This window comes from Drosophila pseudoobscura, chromosome X, assembly GCF_009870125.1.
Source record: "Drosophila pseudoobscura strain MV-25-SWS-2005 chromosome X, UCI_Dpse_MV25, whole genome shotgun sequence".
In the NCBI taxonomy this organism is placed as follows: domain Eukaryota; kingdom Metazoa; phylum Arthropoda; class Insecta; order Diptera; family Drosophilidae; genus Drosophila; species Drosophila pseudoobscura.
Window position 1 is genome coordinate 23,264,042 of NC_046683.1, and position 20,548 is coordinate 23,284,589.

The 20,548-nt window shown below is 42.1% G+C and overlaps 1 protein-coding gene across 6 annotated transcripts in view; it reads right to left on the reverse strand.

Annotated features, from left to right (window-relative positions):
* Positions 1-20,548, reverse strand: part of Ranbp16 (Ran-binding protein 16) — a 292,018-nt gene that overhangs the window by 15,173 nt on the left and 256,297 nt on the right. The gene's annotated exons all lie outside the window — the stretch shown is intronic.

Below are 20,548 nucleotides of genomic sequence, written 5' to 3' on the forward strand. Positions count from 1 at the left end.
AATCGAACCCCCCGCTATTCTTGTAATATAATTGTACTATAACCACCAATATTAAATAATCAATAAATAATAAATAAGCTCAAGATATAAACGATTATACAGTCCACTAATTCATAACCACCGCAGTTGGTGCTTGTATATCTTCGTTTTTAGTGTTAGTACATTTGAGGTACTGCAGCGCCTCCGAAGTTGCACCTATTTTTATTGTGCCTTCATCAAGACATCAAGACATCAAGACCCTACTTGTTTTAGTAGGTCAAGTCCTATGATCCCATCGAATGTAGTCATGGAATCTAATAGGAAGAAGAAGGTGTCGTGACCAAACATGGGTACCTTGCATTTCTGCGTGATGTTGTTTGAGCCATGAATGGAGTGCACGGCGAAAAGGGATTCGACAGGGGTAAAGTTCTTTAGCCGTTCGTTTGGTCTGATATAATTGTTGGCCGAACCCGTGTCGATTAGAAAAGACATGTCTATCCCTGCTATTCTGCGCCAAATGAACGGCAGCAGGGACCTTTCTCTAAAAAATTGGCGTTGTCGCTATCTATGTCAAAGTCGTTGCTACTTGTGCTTTTTGTAATGGGGATTTTTACCCTGGTGGTTCTGGTTGGACTGGTTCGTGCCTTGGGATTGCTAATTCTGACGGCCGTGTTGCCGTTGGTCAGAGCGTCCCCGTTCTTCCACACCCCTAGCATAGCTTGTTGCGAAAGCATATCTTTCGTGGTTTGCCTCCAACTCGGGGGGTGAGCGGAGAACAGTACGTCCGTCAAGTTACGCTTCAGCCCAGAGATGAATACACGGATTGGGTCGCCTCTGAACTTTTCGTATATGCCCTGTGCCAAGCTAATGTCGTAGGTCATGTGGGCCTTGTTGGTCAAAAAAGTAAGTTTCTTTTCAACCTCATCATAGCTGCAGAATCGGCATTCCGCCTTGATTCAGCGTGTGCATTAATGCGGATTATGAGTATGGCCTGGTAATTTCGGGAGCTTCCGTCATACCCTTTCAAAATTTTATTTGTGGCATGGGACGCCTGTCTCCATGCTACGTATGTTTTCTGAGTTCCGTGGAACTCAGGGACACACTTCACTGCGTCGAGAGGCTCATCGCAAAGGACCCCGTCGGTTATTTCTACATCCCAATAGACTTTCACCTCGGGTTGCGCGAGGAGTGGGTTTTGTATTTTAGAGTTTACTAATGCTATTTGTTGCTGAAACTCCTGTTTGAGGACGTCCTCCCTCCTAGTGTTCTCTTGCGCCTGCACAGTGAGTGCGCTTTGCACGGCCGTGTCAATAATAGCTCTGAGATGTTCAGCGTCCATATCTGTTTTTTTGGTTTGGTCAGGTACTTGGTCAGGTACTTGTAGCTCAATGAACCCCCAAGCAAATTTTGCTAACGTTCTGGCACCAAGTTCATGTCGTTTCTGTTGTTTAGTCTATATCTGTCCATTCGGTTTTAAGCAGATTTATTGTAATACTACGTCATGAATGGTCACCGAAATGAAAATTTACTAGCTCACTCGCTTTAGTTTTATTTTTACTTTATTTTAAATTGACTTTTTCTCAATATTATCGAAATCCTCACTTTTCAAATCACTTACATGCTTTCTAACTTAGAAATATCCAGCGCAGCAGTCGTGTTAATATTTGAGCGTATAATTATTTAAGCTTTCACAATAACAAAATTTTTACACTTTTGTTTGGGTTCTTTTTATGTTCGGCGCCAATGATTTAATTACACGACAACACAACGCGTATGAACAGAAGCGTTAGCTAGCAGAGCGATATTAAACGTTAGGGTTACACTCGTTAGTAGCCACCATTGAGAACGCTCTTCACAATAAATAGTATGCACTGGGAGTATTTGTGGACATATCTGGAGCATTCAATAAAGCGGCCACAACCACAATAACAAATCGCCTAGAAGCGATTAACATACACCTAGCGATCAACCTTTGGATCAAGAACCTCCCAAGTTGTAGACGGGTGCAATCGGAGTGGGGCACCGCTTCCATGGGAAAAGGGGCTCACAGAGGCACACCTTAGTGTGGAGTCTTGTCGCCCCTCCTGTGGCGATCAACAACCTCATCAAGAGATTTTAAAGGATTATTACGGGTGTATGTCCATCGACCCTCAGCCCATTAATGGAACGTACACTCAGGGAGATTCGTGAGTGGGTGGAAGAGGTAGGACTCGGTATCAACGCGGACAAGACGGACCGATACGGTCCGGACGGTAACGATAAGCAATCGAAACCCTACTTGGAATCGACCCCCTGGACATTTACGCTCGTCTGACTGCAGGAAAGGCAGTGCAGCATATTACCGCACCAGAAAACATGTTGTCACAAGGATACGGGCATAGTTCAAATGGCAGGGATATGACTAGATCTACAGACTACATAACCCCCCAACCTTGTCTCGATATCAAAACTATCTCATCTCTGGTACCCGAAGACTGGAAAATTGGAAGGGACCAAGCTGAGCACCTCAACATATTCACAGACGGCTCCAAGATGGTCGGACGTCGATATTCGTCGACAGCCAAGCGGCGATAAGATTCATGCAGTCGTCCGCGGTCAGCTCCAGAAGTGTCTTGGCGAGCATGGAGGCACTAGACAACCCTAGCAAGGCAAACTCGAAACTAGGCAGCGGACGTACTAGCTAAGAAAGGTGTCGGGTTGGCAAATGGGAGAACCGAGAACGTGCCTGTCTCTCTTAGAACGCTACAAAGCGATTTTCAGAAGCCGGCCGGCTCACAGACAGAAAGTAGGTGGAGGAGAGTACCACCACCTACAGAACCTCGAAAACCATGTGCAAAACTGCACCTGCCACGGAAGGACTTCAGATTGTTAGTGGGAATACTTACAGGGGGGCGCCACATACAGTGAAGCTAGGAATCACCAAAACCACCAAAAATCATCTCATCTGCGACTGCCCAGATCCTTTCCAATCTTTCGATTTCTCCGTGAGACAGTTTTTCGAAGTTTATACTTGGGTCTTTACATTTTCCTTTAAGCGGAACACATACACTCTAAGCAGCTTGAGGTGTGACGGAAATCCTCGATGACATCTAAAAGCTCAGAGCTTCGCGTAGCAGCGGTCAACCCGACCGCAGTCTTCATCTTTGCCAGCTCGAAAGGTTCGAAAAGAGAGTTCTTGGGCCAGTTTTCTTCTTCCTTCTTTAGTCCTTCGAACCAAATTGACTGAACGATTTCGTTGACGTCACAAAATCTTGAGACAATCAGCCAGGCTCCGTTTTTCACATTCACAAAAGTTTTCCGATTTATGTTTAAATACACATAAATTTGGGCTCCCGTTTTCACATTCCGCAAGATTTATTCGTTTTTAAATCGAATACATTTTCGTTGACAAAATGAAAAGTATACAACGAAACGAACTTTAATTGCAAAAGGAAAAATAGATGACTTATTGCTGCATGAACATAAACTTAACACTTATATCAGGGTACTTTAACTTTTGCTTTCTTTATAAATAATTTTATTTTAACCCAATCTCAAATTTGGCTCTTAAAAATTTGGCCAGGGAAATAAAAATTTTCGTTTTGGTGCAAACAGAAAAAATATGTGAAAGCTGGAGAACCTTAAAACGAAACGTTTTCGCGGCATATATCAAGCCTTGGGAGTGTTTTGGTCTTAAGCGACGGTACTTTGGATTTGGAAGTCAACAATGATATTTTTGAACCTTCTGCAGTTCTGCTACCTATATAGACGCACGATCTATATGGTGCGTCAGCAAAAGCATGTATTTGAACCGGTGACATCGGATCGAAATACACAAGCCGAGATTTTGATATGTCTTCCAATTGAGACAGTGAAAATTTCAACCTATTCCATGCTGTTTCCAAATGTAGCGGAATCGACTCATTCCAATCTAGTTTTTTAAGCCAAAGGTGCTGAAATAGGATCTGGGCTTATATAAGGATAGGACTAGGCTAGCCAAGGGGGTCAAAAAATTTTGATTTCACCGAAAGTATGTTCCGTTTTGTCGCTCAGCGAACCATAACTGAATTGTCAATTTTGAAGTTAAAGGCAGCGTCATTAGGTAACCATAAGATTCCTAACGGCTTTGTTGACTCTGTATCCGAGATTGTCATGAGTTTGGCTGTGTTCTCAGATGCGGTGATCTCGGGTAAGTTTGAAAACCACTAACTCAACTCAAACGCTGCGGTCTGAAAAATTTGAGACACTTCCGACTTAATTGCCCTTAGCTTCTGTACGCATGCAGTACCAATCATCAAGTTATCAAAGTAAAAGTCGGACCTAATAACGTTAGCAGCTTTAGGGAATGAGAGCTTCACAGACTCACTCAATCTTTTCAAACACCGGATAGCCAAGAATGGGGCTGGTCCAGTCAGATATGTTACAGCGTTAAACTAGTATAATCTCAAGGATTCAGGAAGGTATCTTCTCCACTCTAAGAGCTGAAAGTGCCGATAAGCTTCATTCAAACCTCTCAAGACAGAAACGGAGCAGTGTCGAGGATAGTTCCTCTTGAATGGTAGGTACCGATCATTAGAAAATCGTTTAAGGCCACCTGTGAGGGCGTCTTGGACGGAGCATCAAACACGACACGAAGGTTTTTAGACGTACTTTGGGGCCTCAGGACACACTGATGAGGGATGACGTAGTGTGAAGTAGAAGGAGTCGTATTGTCAGTAGGAGACGTGTGACCTACGGAGAGGTTCTCTTCCATGAATTCCAAGTACATTTTCTTCAACTAAGGGTCACGATATATTTAGCAACCTCAAAGGAGATGCCTAAACAACTTGGATCTGATTTAAGCGGCGGCCTTACTTCGAACCGACCTGATGACCTGATTCGTCTTACAATAGTGTTCTTCACATAACTTGTTCTCAGGTGTGGCAATTTTCATAGTAGATGGCATTTCTTCCAGTGACCTAAACTTTTTCAAGGTCCTATCGATAGATACTAGCAGCTCTTCGCTGCAACTCAAAATATTTTAAATTTGGGGAGCAGAACTCTTGGAAACATATTTTCCCGGAACAACCAAGCCAAGAAGGGTTTTCTGAAAAGTTAGAAAGTCAGGACCTTGCTTAATTTGACCAACAGCTAATAATTCAAAGAGTGATTCTGCTCCTATCAGCAAGTCTATTATTTGTGGATTGTAGAAGTAGGGGTGTGCCAGTGGTAGGTTCTCTGGGAGTCACATGCACTGACTAGTCACGGTGATAACATAAAATCGATTTCAGGATCCAAAAATCAAAAATCCAAAATCAATCAAATCAAGTCATTACCGTTTATGCGAAAATAAGATTCACCAATCCACGCAATTTAATACACGACTCCTCTCTACAGATCTGTAGGCGATGAGCGAGGTCCTCGGTAATGAAATTGGTTTGAGATACAGAGTCGTGCAGAGCTCTGGCCAAAATGTGTTCACCGCTCATAGTTCGGACACTTACGATTGACGTAGCCAGAATTACAATGATGTCGCATGCAGAGCATGTGACGTGGAAGGTTGATCCTGATTTGAAGGAGAAGTACTCCCTAGGGGTGGTGGCAACGCGAGTTTAGTAGATTCGCTGTGTAGGTTAGGTTAGGTTTAGGCGGTAGCCGGGAAGGGGGGTTAAACCCCCCTCCCAAGCTCACTCCCAAGTAAGAGGTCCATTGTGTTGCCACATGGGTGTGTGACCCTTCCTGTTGCTTAAACCGTGAAACAAACTACTGCAGGTAATACCAAAAAAAGTGGGGGACTGATACCTCTTCTTCCTCGTCGCGACAACTCCTGCAGAAGTCATTGTCAGTCAATTCTCCTAGTGTCCCGTGATGGCTCGAGCAACTGCAGAGCTGTGCTCTGCTGTGTCTATACAGCTCTTCAATCGATATGACCAAATCAATCTCGAGACTTTACAGGAAACGGTTTGCTGCCATCTCCTATTTGCCCTTTGCTTGAATAATTTGTGTGTGAGAAGCCTGCCCGTAACCAAAAGCATCGCTACTTGCTCCCTCTCTGATAAGAGGAAGCTAAGGAAGGATGGAAAATATATTAAAAGCAATTTGTCAAGACCTTAAAAGAAAAGTCTAGAGTTGAGTTGCGTTGTAAATTCAAACTAAATTGTATTCTTAAAATCAGAGCCTTCTATGTGATTTGACAATGAGGTAGGAGGTACAATTTGGTAGTCTGTAATTATCGTTAGACCTACGCAGAGGATACACTTTACTGAGGGTGTCTATTTAAGTACATGCTTACATTAGTTGTATTTTTTTTTTGTTTTCTCCACTTTTGTTTTGTTGTCGTATTAATGGGTTACAGATCTCTGTTTACACCCGTGCAGTCATACCTTGTCTACTTTATGTGATTTCCTTAGAGGTCGGTTTTGTTACATGAGTGAATGTGTACAATAATATATTTCTGTTTAAACATTCAGCAAGGGGCCGAAAGTGGCGTTGTATTGACGATAATATGTTCATGTTTTGAACATTCTGCAAAGGGCCGAAAGTGGCATTGTTTTGTATTTTGACTCTTTTTAACCTTTTTGTGTACATTTTCGTTATAGCTATAATTACAACTACAGATAATCATTTACGGTCAATTTCAGTGGGTAGGGAAGTGCTATCGTTTGCAGTCTTCGTGCTACTTTAATTCTTCTTATGGCATAGATAATTAATATTATTATTATTATGATTCCGATAATCAAGGCCGCATGTCCAGATACAGCCCTTCTTTTAACAATTTAAATTCGTCTCTTAACTTCTCCATTTCTTCTGTATGTTTAATTAATGGTACTCATAATGGATTCCAAACAATTTTTGATATTTTACTTATATTACTTGTAAAAAAGGATGAAATTGGCCAATTGGCCTTTACCTTGACCAATTCTTGTTCATGCTCAAGCGGCATTGGAAATATCCTAAATTAATGGGATGCGTGCCTACCAAACAGGGGAATCTTCACATTCAGAATTAATTTGTGATCAACAAAAATTCATTGCGCTGTTAAGGCTGCAAATTTCCTTCAATTCTTTTCCTGTTCTTTTTCTTGGAAACACCAATGTTTCTAACAAGTTATCTTTTATTTTTGCTATTTCTCCCTTTAGCTGTATAAGTTTTAAAATATTTGGATTTAGTCTACCATGATTATATTGGACGTTGACATGCAATGACTGCATCTAACAAGAGGCGATGCAATTACTGCACCGTCAAGTGGCCCGTGTGACACCAGCAGAAGGCTGTTACGCGCGGATCCCAGGCAAAACGCAGCCCTCCTCCCGCCCAACCGACCGAGGGGCGCTGCCGCATGACGCGCGGTGCGTAGCCGAACCAAACGCGAGCATGCAAGAAAGATAGATATTAGACTAACCTTCGAGGAAAATTAGCACTAAACTTATTAAGAAATTAAGCATGCAATAAAATACAAAATAAAAATACCACTACAATTACTAATTACTAGAAAGGTGTGTAAGGATTAGTAATTTAATAAGAGGAAGAGAATTAGTGGAGGATATAATATGGTAGAGGGAATTATAGTCCGAGCATAAGACCCTAAACGGTTCATGCAAGGAATAATTCGATCTACAAAGTGGAAGGAACAACGGTATAAAGTTTCTAGTCAGTCTAATAGGAATCGTGAAGTTTATGCGGCTCAACAGATCAGGGCTGTCTATGTCACCCCTGATCAAGTTGTGCATAAATATCACACCAAGCATTTTTCTACGGTTAACTAAGGATGGGAGGTTTACTAATAATAGTCTACTAGAGTAAGATGGGAGTCTTACACCCGCATCCCAGTTAAGGCCCCGCAGAGCAAAGAGTAAAAAGTTTTTCTGTACTGATTCTATACGGTCCTGGTGTACTTTGTACTGAGGGCACCATACACAGGAGCCGTATTCTAAGATCGGACGAACAAGCGAGGTATAGAGAGTCTTTGTTATATAGGGGTCGTCAAATTCCTTTGACCACCTCTTTATAAACCCAAGCACGCCCATGGCCTTATTTACCATGGTAGAAATGTGTTCGGAAAACTTTAACTTGGGATCTAACATAACACCCAGATCATCCACCAGGGTAATTCTCTCAAGAGAACCCCCAAATAGGGTGTAGGGAGCCAACAAAGGATTAGAACGATGAAATGTCATAACTTTGCATTTCGAGGCATTAAGGTGTAACAAGTTTGCACAACACCATGACTGAAAGCTATTGAGATCGGATTGCAAGCGAGAATGAAATGAAATGTCCTTGTACTGGACACAGAGTTTAACATCATCCGCATACATAAGTACTCGAGAGTATGTTATTACTGAAGGCAAGTCATTAATAAAGAGTGTGAAGAGTAAGGGGCCTAGATGGCTGCCCTGTGGTACTCCCGAAGAAACCTTTACTGGTAAAGAGAGGGAGTTTTTGAAGAGGACTCTTTGAGACCTAGAACAAAGATAGCTAGAAATCCATCTCAGGAGGTTGGGCGGAAACCCTAAAAGGTCAAGTTTATGTGCTAAAAGGGAATGGTTTACAGAGTCGAATGCTTTACTAAAGTCGGTGTAAATAACATCCGTCTGTAAGTTACCTTGAAAGCCTTTAATAATGAAAGAGGTAAACTCTAACAAGTTCGTGGTGGTTGATCGCCGCCTTATAAATCCATGCTGAGTTGGAGATATAAGTGACTTGCAGAGATGTTGCAAGTGCGGAGTTAAAACCTTCTCAAACAATTTGGGAATAGCGGATAACTTTGCTATACCTCTATAATTTTTTACATCAGACTTACTACCTTTTTTATGGAGAGGAATTATAAACGATTCCTTCCAGATTGGGGGGAAGCAAGATGAATCAATGGACATGGTGAATAGTTTAAGCAATGGTCCACACAGAGCCTCGGCGCAGTACCTGAGTACACAACCTGGAACCCCGTCTGGACCCGGTGAACACCGGCTTAACTAGTCGAAGATCTTGAAGTAGGGAATACTCATTTAACAAGGGACTGAAAATGCCGTTCGACCTCGGTAATCCGTATGGGTACGGTTGACCAGAGTAGCGTTCCTCAGAATAGGTAGTTTGGAAAAACTGGGCAAAAAGATCGGCAATTGCCTGATCATTATTTGCCGACGTATTACAAAATGATAGCGAGGATGGGTGTGCGGACGTTCTACGCTTACTGTTTACGAAGCAGTAAAACTGTTTAGGGTCCTGAGAAAAACGTATCCTGCAACGAGATAGGTAGTTCTTATAGCATTGAGCATTAAGAACTGAAAAGTTTGACCGAGCTATTACATAACGAGAGTGAGAAGTAGGAGAACCCACTTCTTGAAATTTTTTATAAAGTCTTGATTTTAAGTTTTTTAGACTGGATAACTCTTTGGTAAACCAAGGGGGTTTTCCAGATCTAATCGGACAAGAAAGCGGGACACAAGAATCAAAAAATGTGCCAAGAGCATTGTAAAAAATGTTTGTGGCTTTTGTGACATCAGTGCACAAGTACAAAGCGGACCAATCAAAATCCCTAATTAGGTTATTAAGCTTCGCAAACTCGGCTTTACGAAAGCAGCGGACACGTTCAGGTAGTCTACTCGACCGATCCAATACAGTTGGTCCTATGTCTAGCGACACCTCGAAAGTAGGGTGGTAGGCGTCTTCAGGTATAGTGAGCGGAAGGGCTCGGGTTAGCAACACTATGGTCGGATCCGATACAAAGCATAGATCAAGCAATCGACCCAAGGAATTTTTCACATGATTGACTTGAGACAAGGACAGGTCAAGCAAGCCGTCAACAAAGTCATGTCGTGACATGGGCACTAGGATACTAGACTCGTTTACCGAAGACCAAACAGTTCCTGGCAAGTTGAAGTCTCCAAGAACTATCATACGATCTTTATCAGATAGCGAGGAAGCAACAGCGGTTAAAGCGGACAAGTGCTGCTCATAAATTGAAATATCCGAAGAAGGTGGGATATACGAGCAAGTAATGAATATAGCGAAAGCGGGAAGAATCAGTTTTACACACAGGAATTCCAGTTCCTGTTGAACTTGGACTGTGAAGTGTTCTGACGTGAAGTAAGAGTCCACTGCAATTAGAACCCCTCCTGCACGTCGAGACGAACGGTCCTTTCTAAAAGTTGTGTACCGACCTGCCAAAACCTCGGAACTAAGAATGTCCGGCTTTAACCAGGTTTCAGTAAACACAATAACGTGGGAAGCAAATGCAACACTATCCCGGAAAAGAATGCTGAGCTTACTACGCAAGCCTCTTACATTCTGATAGGTTACTAAAAGAGAAGTTAGTTTTTTGCAAAGGTGGGAGCAAGACGGGAAGTTGAGGAAGAGGAAGTTGAGGTTGAGGGTGGCACGCTGGAAAGATTTGGAAGCGATATGGGGGGCCTATTCTTCTTCTTAGCCTTAAAATCCTTCACCACCAAATGCTCCGGCCAAAATTTGGTGGAGCAAATGGTGTCAAATTGAGTTGGGAAGATGCTTATCTTAAACGACGCAATCTCCCTGGCATAAGAGAAGTTAAATTTCTCCACCTTTAAACCCACGGCTTTTATTTTGCTTTGAATGAAAGCAGTTACATCATTAGATGTGAGGTCAGGGGCCAGCCGTGAAACAAAAACTTGTCGTTTTGGTGGGACTCCCACCAGTGGTTTAGTCACCGCAGGTCTAGTACCTGTGGTGGCAATATCCGGAGGTCCGGAACGTCTATTTACTGGTGGGATCGGGATAGACGGGACAACTAGTGAACTTGCGGACACCACGGACACGGACGCAGCAGACGTACTTGGCTGCACATTCTCCGAGGCGATGAATTCGGCTACCGAATCTGCATCGCCAGCAGCTTTCGTTGCCTTTGGAGTGGCAAACGAGATCAACTGCTGTACACTTGGAGTGGTCGGAGTCAATTTTTCGGCGGCGGACGGCTGAGTGACGGTTGGCACTTGCAGGTCCCGCGGAGTGACCTTTTTGCGCCTCGGAGACTCATTCAGCAGCTTTAAACCGCTAAACTGAGCCTCCATGGCTAGGAGCCGATCGTACTGGTTTTTAAAACCAACGGTCAGCTCCTTAAAGCCACTCCGCGTCTGCCTCATGAAAGCCACCATGTCTTTCTCCACCGCACGGCATGCCTCGCAACTGTAATGCAAGCCATTACGTTTGGCTATGGCATCGCTCACGAGGCCAGAAAATCCCGCGCATTTTGCGTGGACTACGCTGTCGCAGAGCCAGCAGGGGACATTTGGCTGATCGTGAGTGATCTGCTTCTTGCAGGTTTTTTTAGCGCAGACCACAGCGAATTCCATTTTTTTTTTATTATTCAAATATTTTATTAAAATCAAAAAAATTAAAAATTTCCAAAACAAATTGGTATCAGACCAATGTGCCAGACAACGCTCAAAGCGGAATTGGTAAGAAAAAAAGAGAGCAGAGTGGAGAGCGGTTATAGCGAGAGCTACTAGATAGAGAGCGCTATTGCTCAGAAAGTTGAAAGAGCGAGAGAGAAAGAACAGTTATTGAGGTTGAGGTGATAGCGAGAGAGTGATAAGACAACAAAAGCTACCAGACGAGAGCGGACTGCAATGCAATACTCACTCACAGCAACAACACAACACAACACAAGCCGACGCCGAAAAATAAAAAGTTAAATAATATTTTAACACAAATCAAAAGGCATGCACTCGCGTAAAAGAATAGGTTTCCAGATTGTTGTCTGGTTAGAAAGTATATTTAGAATTTAATTAGGAAAACTCCGGCTGTTTATTCGAAACAAAAGGAAAAATGCGGAGCGCAAAACAAAAACACGTCTGATCACTACTACTACATTAAACTCATCTCATCATTAATATCTATCAGTAGATTAATAACTGCTGATTGAATTTTGTCGCACTCTTCAATCAAGGAGCTTAGTTGCTTTGTTACCATAAAGAAATTTATAGGTTCTTTGTACACATAAAAACTTTCTTTTAATGCTTCCGTTATGTTTTCTACTCTAGCGCTCATACTTCTAAAGTTTAAATTTATTTTCTAGCTAGTTCTTTTGAGGATATTTACCGTTGACTCTACTACTGATGTTTTTTTTCTTGATTAAATCATCTAGGTTGTGTAAGTTTTCTAGTAAATTTGTCATATTTCCTTCCAAATTTTCCTAATCTTCGGCCTCCCGAATATTATCCCAAACAATATATGATAAAGTGAGCCCATAAACTCAATGCTGCTCGCATCTTTCTTTTATTCTCCTTAGTCATGAAAAGTTTATTATTTGCCTCCAAGTCTGCAATTTGTCTTTCCGCGTTATCTAATACATTATTGCATTGATCTTCAAAAGTATAAAGTTTACCACACACAACTCTCATTTTCCCAATTAATTCTTTCCCCTTTTTATCATTTGAAAATACGGGTCCATGTTATAATAAACAATTAAATCCCAGGATGAGGCGACTATTTCAACCTCCCCCATCGGGTCCAAATATATTGAAGTGGAACTGTTCATTTTTTCAATTGACCACTTCGCCTTTCCTCTGGCAACAAGGTTTGCATTTGATACTTGGAAACATAACACAAGCACTAACAATGCTGACATTAGTCCCAGCTTAGACATTTGAGGTCTACTACGAGTACTTCTGGTCTCTTTTGGAGTCATTCCTGAGTCTTGCTCTTCTGACTCAATTCCAGCTAATGGACAAATTTTATTTATTGGTCATTTTATCAACCCGTCTTGATGTTTTATAGTTACTACTCTGACTTTATCGTCCTTACCGTTATGTATTTCTTCTATTCTTCCCAAGGGCCATCTAGCTGGGTGACAGGTTTCATCTTTTATTAATACAATCTGACTTGTTTTAATATTCTGTATTCCTATTTTCCATTTATTTCTTTGTTGCAGTGTGTGCAAATAATCTTCTTTCCATTGAATCCAAAATTGTCTTTTCATTTTCTGAATTAATGTCCACCCATCCAGATTCCCGATTTGTTCCTCGGAAATTGTTTCAATCGGGCTAAATATTGGCCTTCCAATAATAAAATGACTTGGTGTTAATACATCCAGTTCGTCAATATCATTTGTAGCTGTATACAAAGGGCGTGAATTTAGTACCGCTTCAATTTGACATAATAGAGTTGCTATTTCCTAATAGGTCAAATTATTGCCCCCAATTACCCTTTTTAAGTGATATTTCACTGATTTTACCCCAGCTTCCCAAATACCTCCGAAGTGAGGTCCTGCCGGGGGAATAAAATACCACTCGATCTGTTCTCTTTCTAATATTGGAACCACTTTTATGTTGTCTTTGAGGGCTTTTTGGTATTCCCCGCTAATTTGCGCGAAGCTCCCACAAAGTTGGTTGCTCTTTTTGAAAAAAATCTTCTAAGTGCAGCTAGAGATGAATCTGAAGTAAGATTGCTGACTACTTCCTAATGAATAGCCTTTGTCGCCATGCATAAGAATACGGCAATATATCCCTTATACGATTTCTGCCCCGGTTTTTAGAGCATCGGATATGGTAAGGACCGGCGAAGTCTACACCTGTATTTGTAAACGGGTGCGACATTGTAGCTCAGTGTTTCGGCAGATTTCCCATAATTTGTTCTGCAGTATTCTGTCGATACCTAGCACAGGTGACACAATCTTTAAGTTTTTTCTTTAAGCAATTTCTTAGCCCAAATATCCAAAACTTTCGCTGGATACAGTTTCGCATCAGATTAATTCCACCATGCAATGTTTCTTTATGTGCATTCCTGATAATTAAAGACGTCAAGTGACACTTATCTAAAATCGCGTTGGAGTTTTGCAATCTACCTCCAACTCGTAACAATCCATCTTTATCTAAGAACGGATTTAAGCTTAATAGTTTATTTTTTGTTTCTATTTCCTTTTTATTAATTAGGCTAGCTACTTCGGAACTGAATTGGATAGCTTGTTGTTGTTTTACTATTAATACTTTGGCGCTCTTAATCTCCTTCACTGTCAAAAATTAAGTATCAAAAGTAACACTCCACTTACCTTGGTGTTCGCTCTTTTGCGTACTAAGTTTAATATTTGCGCAGCTTCTTCTGAAAGTATGGTACATTGCGATGAGAGCTCAATGAGAGCTCTAAGGTTTTGATAGGCACTATTCCTTGACCTTACTTTCATAAGTGCTGTGGCTAAGAATGCTTGTTCTTTTGTCAAGCAAGTGTTAACATTTTCCCTCTTTTCGTAGGGAATATTTAGCATCGTATGATGCGGTTTTTTGCAAATCCCACATAAAATTTCAGATAAGCATTTCTTATATGCGTTTATCCAGGATAGCACAACGGTGGAATCACTCCAAAAGCATCCTGGAACCGTGTTAATGTCCATGTACACATCCTGTCGGACTCGGTTTCTGAGTTCGGAACCAAGGACTGCAGCACACAGTTCTAACCGTGGTAGTGATTGTTTGGCTGTCGGCGCCACACGTGATTTGGAACTGGGCAGTCTTACTGATTGTTGTTGTATGTAGCGCGTACATATACTGCTGCGCCATATGCTCGTTCTGATGACTCTACAAAAGTATGGAGTTCTTGGATAACTGGAATCTATGATCGTAAAAAATAAGCCGGAATTTTGCATTTTATTTAATGTATGTAAGTCTTCCCGGTATTCTTTCTATTCGGTTTGGTGTTGTAATGGTAATTCGTCATCCCAATCTAGTTTGAGATCCCAAAGTTGTTGCATGAATATTTTGACTTTTGCTACCACCGGTGCAAAGAGTCCTAGTGGGTCAAAGATTTGGGCCAGTTCGGAGCACACCACCCGTTTGATGATACGTGTAGCCCGGCTTTTCTGTGTTCGTCCACAAAATTTATCATTCTTTGGCATCCAGATGAGACCCAGAGTTTTCACGCTGTAGTGCTCTAGTGTCTCTCCTAGTTTGACATCACTTACAATGTCCTCTTGAGGGATTCCTTGAAGAAGTTGCTCATCGGCTCCAGACTATCATCTGATGAAATTGATCCTCCAGATTCATCCACACTTGTCGATACATCTTTTCTATGTTCGTTGTGTATACGTACTTATGAGTTCGAAATCGTAACAGGATGGACATAAGTTCGCTCTGAACTGTGGGTCCAGCATGCAGAATGTCGTTCAAAGATTTCCCGCTTGATGGCTTGCATGAGGCATCGAATACTACCCGAAGCTTTGGGGTGGTGCTCTAAGGTTTAAGTACACAGTGATGTGGAATAAAGTTGTGTTTTTTCTTCATGTCTCCTAGTCTTTCATACTCTTCCATAAAGGCCACTTAACTCTTCTAAGTTTCTGTTGAGATTCGACGCTCCAACGCTAGGAATCTTTTTTTGCAGTTTCCAAAGACTCCCCCAGGGATGAAGGGTGTTCGAAAAATCCCAGTTTTGTGTTTTGTAGCAACGGGCCTCCTATCCTTAGCTGCTGTTGATCTGGTTGTAGCAGCCTGTCGAAATTACCTGTCTTATGGAAGTTTTGATTTGCCAGTGGAAGCTTGCTTGGTAAGTTCAAGTTCTCTGAATCGAGTGCCTGAGCTGGTTGATCCGCTATTAATTGTGGTAATACGAAAGCTTCAATTCTTTGCGTAAAACCATTGTGAAGGGATTTCATGAGCATATTTACTTGTGTCCTCATGCTCTGCAGTAATGTGTCTTTTTGTTTGAGTGACAACATTGATGCTATTCGTTCAGAGATCAAGTTTATCTGTGACACTGAACCTTTTGCTGTGGCCAGTAGATTGTAGCTATTGTTAGTTGCTGCACCAACCGTCGGTGCACTTCGGTAGCTGCGCCCGATGCTGTTTCCAGATTTAGCATCGTGTTGTGCTTCCTGTAGATTTTGAAGCAGTTTCGACCTGCGCATGCGTTTGTTTTTTGATTCGTTGTCAAACAATTAACGCCCATTTTTTTGTTTTTGTACACAATTTAGTCGTTCTGATGGAAATTTGGAGCGAAACTCTTCGTATCCGTAGAGCGAATGGCTTGCTTTCTTGCAGAATGTGCATAAGGGTGCTCGTGCTCTCCCTGTGTTTGCTGATGCACATGTAGTGTCTTTTAGCTCTCTCCTCGGCTCGATCGACTCGAAATGAGTATAGGGTATATTAAATTTGTGGTGTAAGTGGATGTGTGTAACGTCCAGAAGGAATCGTTTCCGACCCCATAAAGTACATATATATATTCTTGATCATCATCAATAGCCGAGTCGACTGAGCACTGTCTGTCTAGTACGCCTAGTGTTCAAAGACTATAAGAGCTAGAGCAACATTTTGTATCCAGACTTCTGTGATATGTCACTGTTGCAGTGTATTTCAAAAATTCGCCGCACCCCTTTCCGCCACCACAAAGGACGAAAATCTGTGGCATCCACAATTGTAAATATACGAGAAAACCAAAAACGCAGAATGGAAGAGAATAATTTTATCTTTTAGACGGCAGAACCAGATCGTATCATTATTAAAGCCAGAATGATGAAAACAATTTATTTCTCGCTCTGTCTCTCTCTCTCTCTAACACACGCGTTTCATGGTCGGTGTTTCCTATCGCTTAAAGTGAGCGCGTAGATCTCATAGACTATAAGAGCTAGAGAAATTAAATTTGGTATCCACACTCCTGTGATATCGAACCTACTTAAGTGTATTTCAAAATTTCGCTAGAGCAAAGATAGAGCTAGTGTGGTATCCACACTTCTGTTAGATCCCACTATTACAAGTGTATTTCATAATTTCGCCCTACCCCCTTCCGAACCCACAAAGAACAAAAATCTATGGCATCCACAATTTTTAAGATACGGGAACTATAAATAAACACAATCATACTGAGTGACCAGATTGCCGAATTTTGATCAGATCGGATTATTATTATAGCCAAAAGTAAAGTAGCAAATAAATTTTCCGTCGCTACGCAGCGCTCGATGACACGTTCAGACTTATTTCTGTCTCTCTCGCACATTGCCGCTCAATGTACGCGCCATCTGGTGGCGGTGATTTGGGTTTTTTTCAAGTTTTTTTATTTTTTTTATGGGTTTTCTATGCAAGGCTGTTATACCCGATACTCAAAATGATTATTGGGGTATATTAGATTTGTGGTAAAAGTGGATGTGTGTAACGTCCAGAAGGAATCTTTTCCAACCCCATCAAGTATACATATTCTTGATCAGCATCAATAGCCGAGTCGATTGAGCCCTGTCTGTCTGTCCGTCTGTCCGTCCGGTTTCATGGTCGCTTTTGCCAATTGCAAAATATGAGTTCAAGGATCTCAGAACATATAAAAGCCAGAGCAACCAAATTTTGTATCCACACTCCTGTGATATCGGACCTTGACCGTTTTGTGTCACAATTTCGCCACACCCCCTTCCGCCCCCGCAAAGGACGAAAATCTGGGGCATCCACAATTCTCAGAGACTATTAAGGCTAGAGTAAACAAATTTTGTATCGGCACTTCTGTTAGATCTAACTATAAAACGTATATCTCAGAATTTCGCCCCACCCCCTTCCGCCCACACAAAGGACAAAAATCTGTTGCATCCACAATATTGCAGATTCGAGAAAACTAAAAATCATATATGGCAGAATCATAGAGAATGAACATATCTATCCGGTTGCTGAATCTGGATCAGATCGGATAATTTGTGTAGCCAAAAGCAAGAAATCAATTTGCAGTGACTATGCAGCGCCCGACGTCACGCTCAGACTGATTTTCTGTCTCTCTCGCACGCACTCTTTGTCGTGTCGTCCGGCGTCTGCCGGAGGAGAGCCATATTGACTAAGTATCGGGTATAAATGTAGAGTTGCGGTTGCCGCAGAAACTCACAACGTTCCACCTCGTTTTAATGTAAAAAAATGGTATTTTTTCTTTTTTTAGAGGTAGTGCTTCTTTTTTCACAGAACCATTTGGTTTGGCCATCAGCAACCATCATTGGGTGAGTATGATCAACGGTTGACGTTTTGGCTCGCCATAACTTTGGATTACGGCTTGCCCTGACACTGCCGGATGCCTAGAAATGTATTTCCGAGGGGGTGCTTGGTCACTAATATGCGAACTCTGAATACTCTTGATGCAGCAAGCCGAAAAGCCAACAGGGCCAATCCAAGTCGGGAGCCTCAGGGAAAACCGGTTACCGGGGTGGCTGGTAAGCGCCTTGGTACCGTGAAGCAATCCTATCTGGCGGTGCTCCTGTCTCGAAGGAGAAGCTGAAGTTTCAGGGAAAAACAAGCGGGAACGTTGTGGGTTGCTGCTGCGACCACAATTGTACATTTATACCCGGTGCATAGTCAGTATAGCTGCATTGCGTGCGGGAGAGCCAGAAAACGTGTCCGAACGTGTCGTCGGGCGCTGCGTAGCAAATGCAAACTTTGTGCGGGTGGAAGGGGGCGGGACGAAATTTTGAAATAATCTTGTAATGGTGCAGTCTAACTGGAGTGTGTATACAAAATTTGGTTGCTCTAGTTTTAATAGTCTCTGAGATCTGTGGATGCCACAGACTTTCGTCCTTTGCGGGGGTGGAAGGAGTACGGCGATATTTTGAAATACACTTGTGCAGGTTCGATATCACAGGTGTAATATTCGACGCCTGTGGTGCCTGCCTTTTTATTTGAATTATCAACGGCTAGCTCCAAATTTACAGCCTAAAACTAGGCCGTATGAAAATTCGGGTTAAAGATCGTGTGAGCTTTGGTAAAGTTTAGCAACAGCTGTTTTGCGACCAAGTGGCAACACTCTAGTATGCCCTTTTTTCGGCCGTGCATTATATGTTTTTAAATATAGCTTTGCCTAGATTCTGTATAACAGAAACCGACCATAGAAAGTGTGGAAAAAACGTGGGTTGCTGTACTTGGTAGTCCCAGCCTCGTTCTTTTTCTCCTCGTGGCCGTCATAGTGACCGGTAGTGCAAACATCTCCGCTTAAAGCCGGCTTCGTACCATTCGAAGGGCAAGCCAAATTCACGGATCACTGCCAGTGCAACGTGCAAAGATCTTTTCCAGTGCAAAGTGTTAGGTCCACGTCGTGGAGAAAATATATATCCCCAATGCGTTGATCGCCGTCCGACAATTGGAAACGAGCGCTCCAGTGGGTTAAGATTTTTCTCAAATAGTGGTGCAATTCTGTTGAGGATTAGCACCACTAGTTTCAACGAATTGGAACGCCTAGCGGATTGGGTCTTCCCGGAGACGCCTATTGGACACGTGCCCGTACCAAAGTACCACCGGTTGAACCCCCCACCGACGCGTGGATGAGGCGGTAACCGAGGGGATTGAATTGATCCTCCAATAATCCTCGACCCCTGGGGATGATCTGAGTGACGCTTCAAATACACCCGTCGCCCCACGCTCGATCTATTTGTGCATGCGTACACAACCTCACGTCGTAGATCGACCACGGTCATTGACCCTTGACATCGGAAGCAGCTGATGTTACCTGTGCTCGGAATAATCTTGTACCAACTGCAGACCTCGAGTAGGAACTCGGTCTCCAGCCGGGAAGCATCACCTTAGCTCGGATTTAGTTTTATGTTCTATCTTTCTGTCGAAATTAGACCCGATATGTGAAACCCTGTTTTTTTATCCGCTTTCTGTTAAACAAAGTTCTTTTGATACGGCAAAAATGTGCAAAAGCCAAGTAAATCCGGTATAAACAAAAAGGCAATTCCTGTCCATGGGCTAAGTCGAACTAGACACAAATGAGTAGTGTATTAATACCGATTATTGTTCCAGTTTTTGATTTTGGTTGCCACGCATTCATCTCATCATCTATGCAGCTACTCATCACAATCATAAACATCATCATACTCATCCACCCATCAAATCACCACACATCCACTTTTACCAAAAATCTAATACACCCCCTGCAACACGGGTCTTCGATGACTTAGCAGCTAGGCATAGTTGATGACATTGTCATCGAGCATTTACGAAAAATCATGCATTTAATAAGCGGTGATTTTTACCGAAAAAATAATGCATTTTATAAGTGACGATTTTTGTCGAAAAGTCATGCACATAATAAGCTATGATTTTTGTCGAAATATACATACATATGTACCTGCTTGAGCCAAGCGTCGCAAATAAGGGTTATTTTTGGTTGCTTTTGTTTTGCTGCTGGACTGCTCACATATAGACCTTCGTACACACCGCAGATTATAACAATTTAATTCGCTAATCCGGATTTACATTCTTTTTCTTTATTCTTCTTTTATTCCCGGTCATAAGGGAAGAATAAAGTCATATGTATAATGTGATTGCAGCGAAGCATTAATATAATTTGAATACAGTTATTTCACAAATTTAACTTTTTATATAAGTGAGATTTTTATACCCGATACTCGAAATGAGTATTGGGGTATATTAGATTTGTGGTGAAAATGGATGTGTGTAACGTCCAGAAGGAATCGTTTCCGACCCTATAAAGTATATATATTCTTGATCAGCATCAATAGCCGAGTCGATTGAGCCCTGTCTGTCTGTCCGTCCGTCCGTCTGTCCGTCCGTCCGTCTGTCCGTCCCCTTCAGCGCCTAATGCTCAAAGACTATAAGAGCTAGAGCAACGATGTTTTGGATCCAGACTTCTGTGATATGTCACTGCTCCAAAAATATTTCAAAGCTTTGCCCCGCCCACT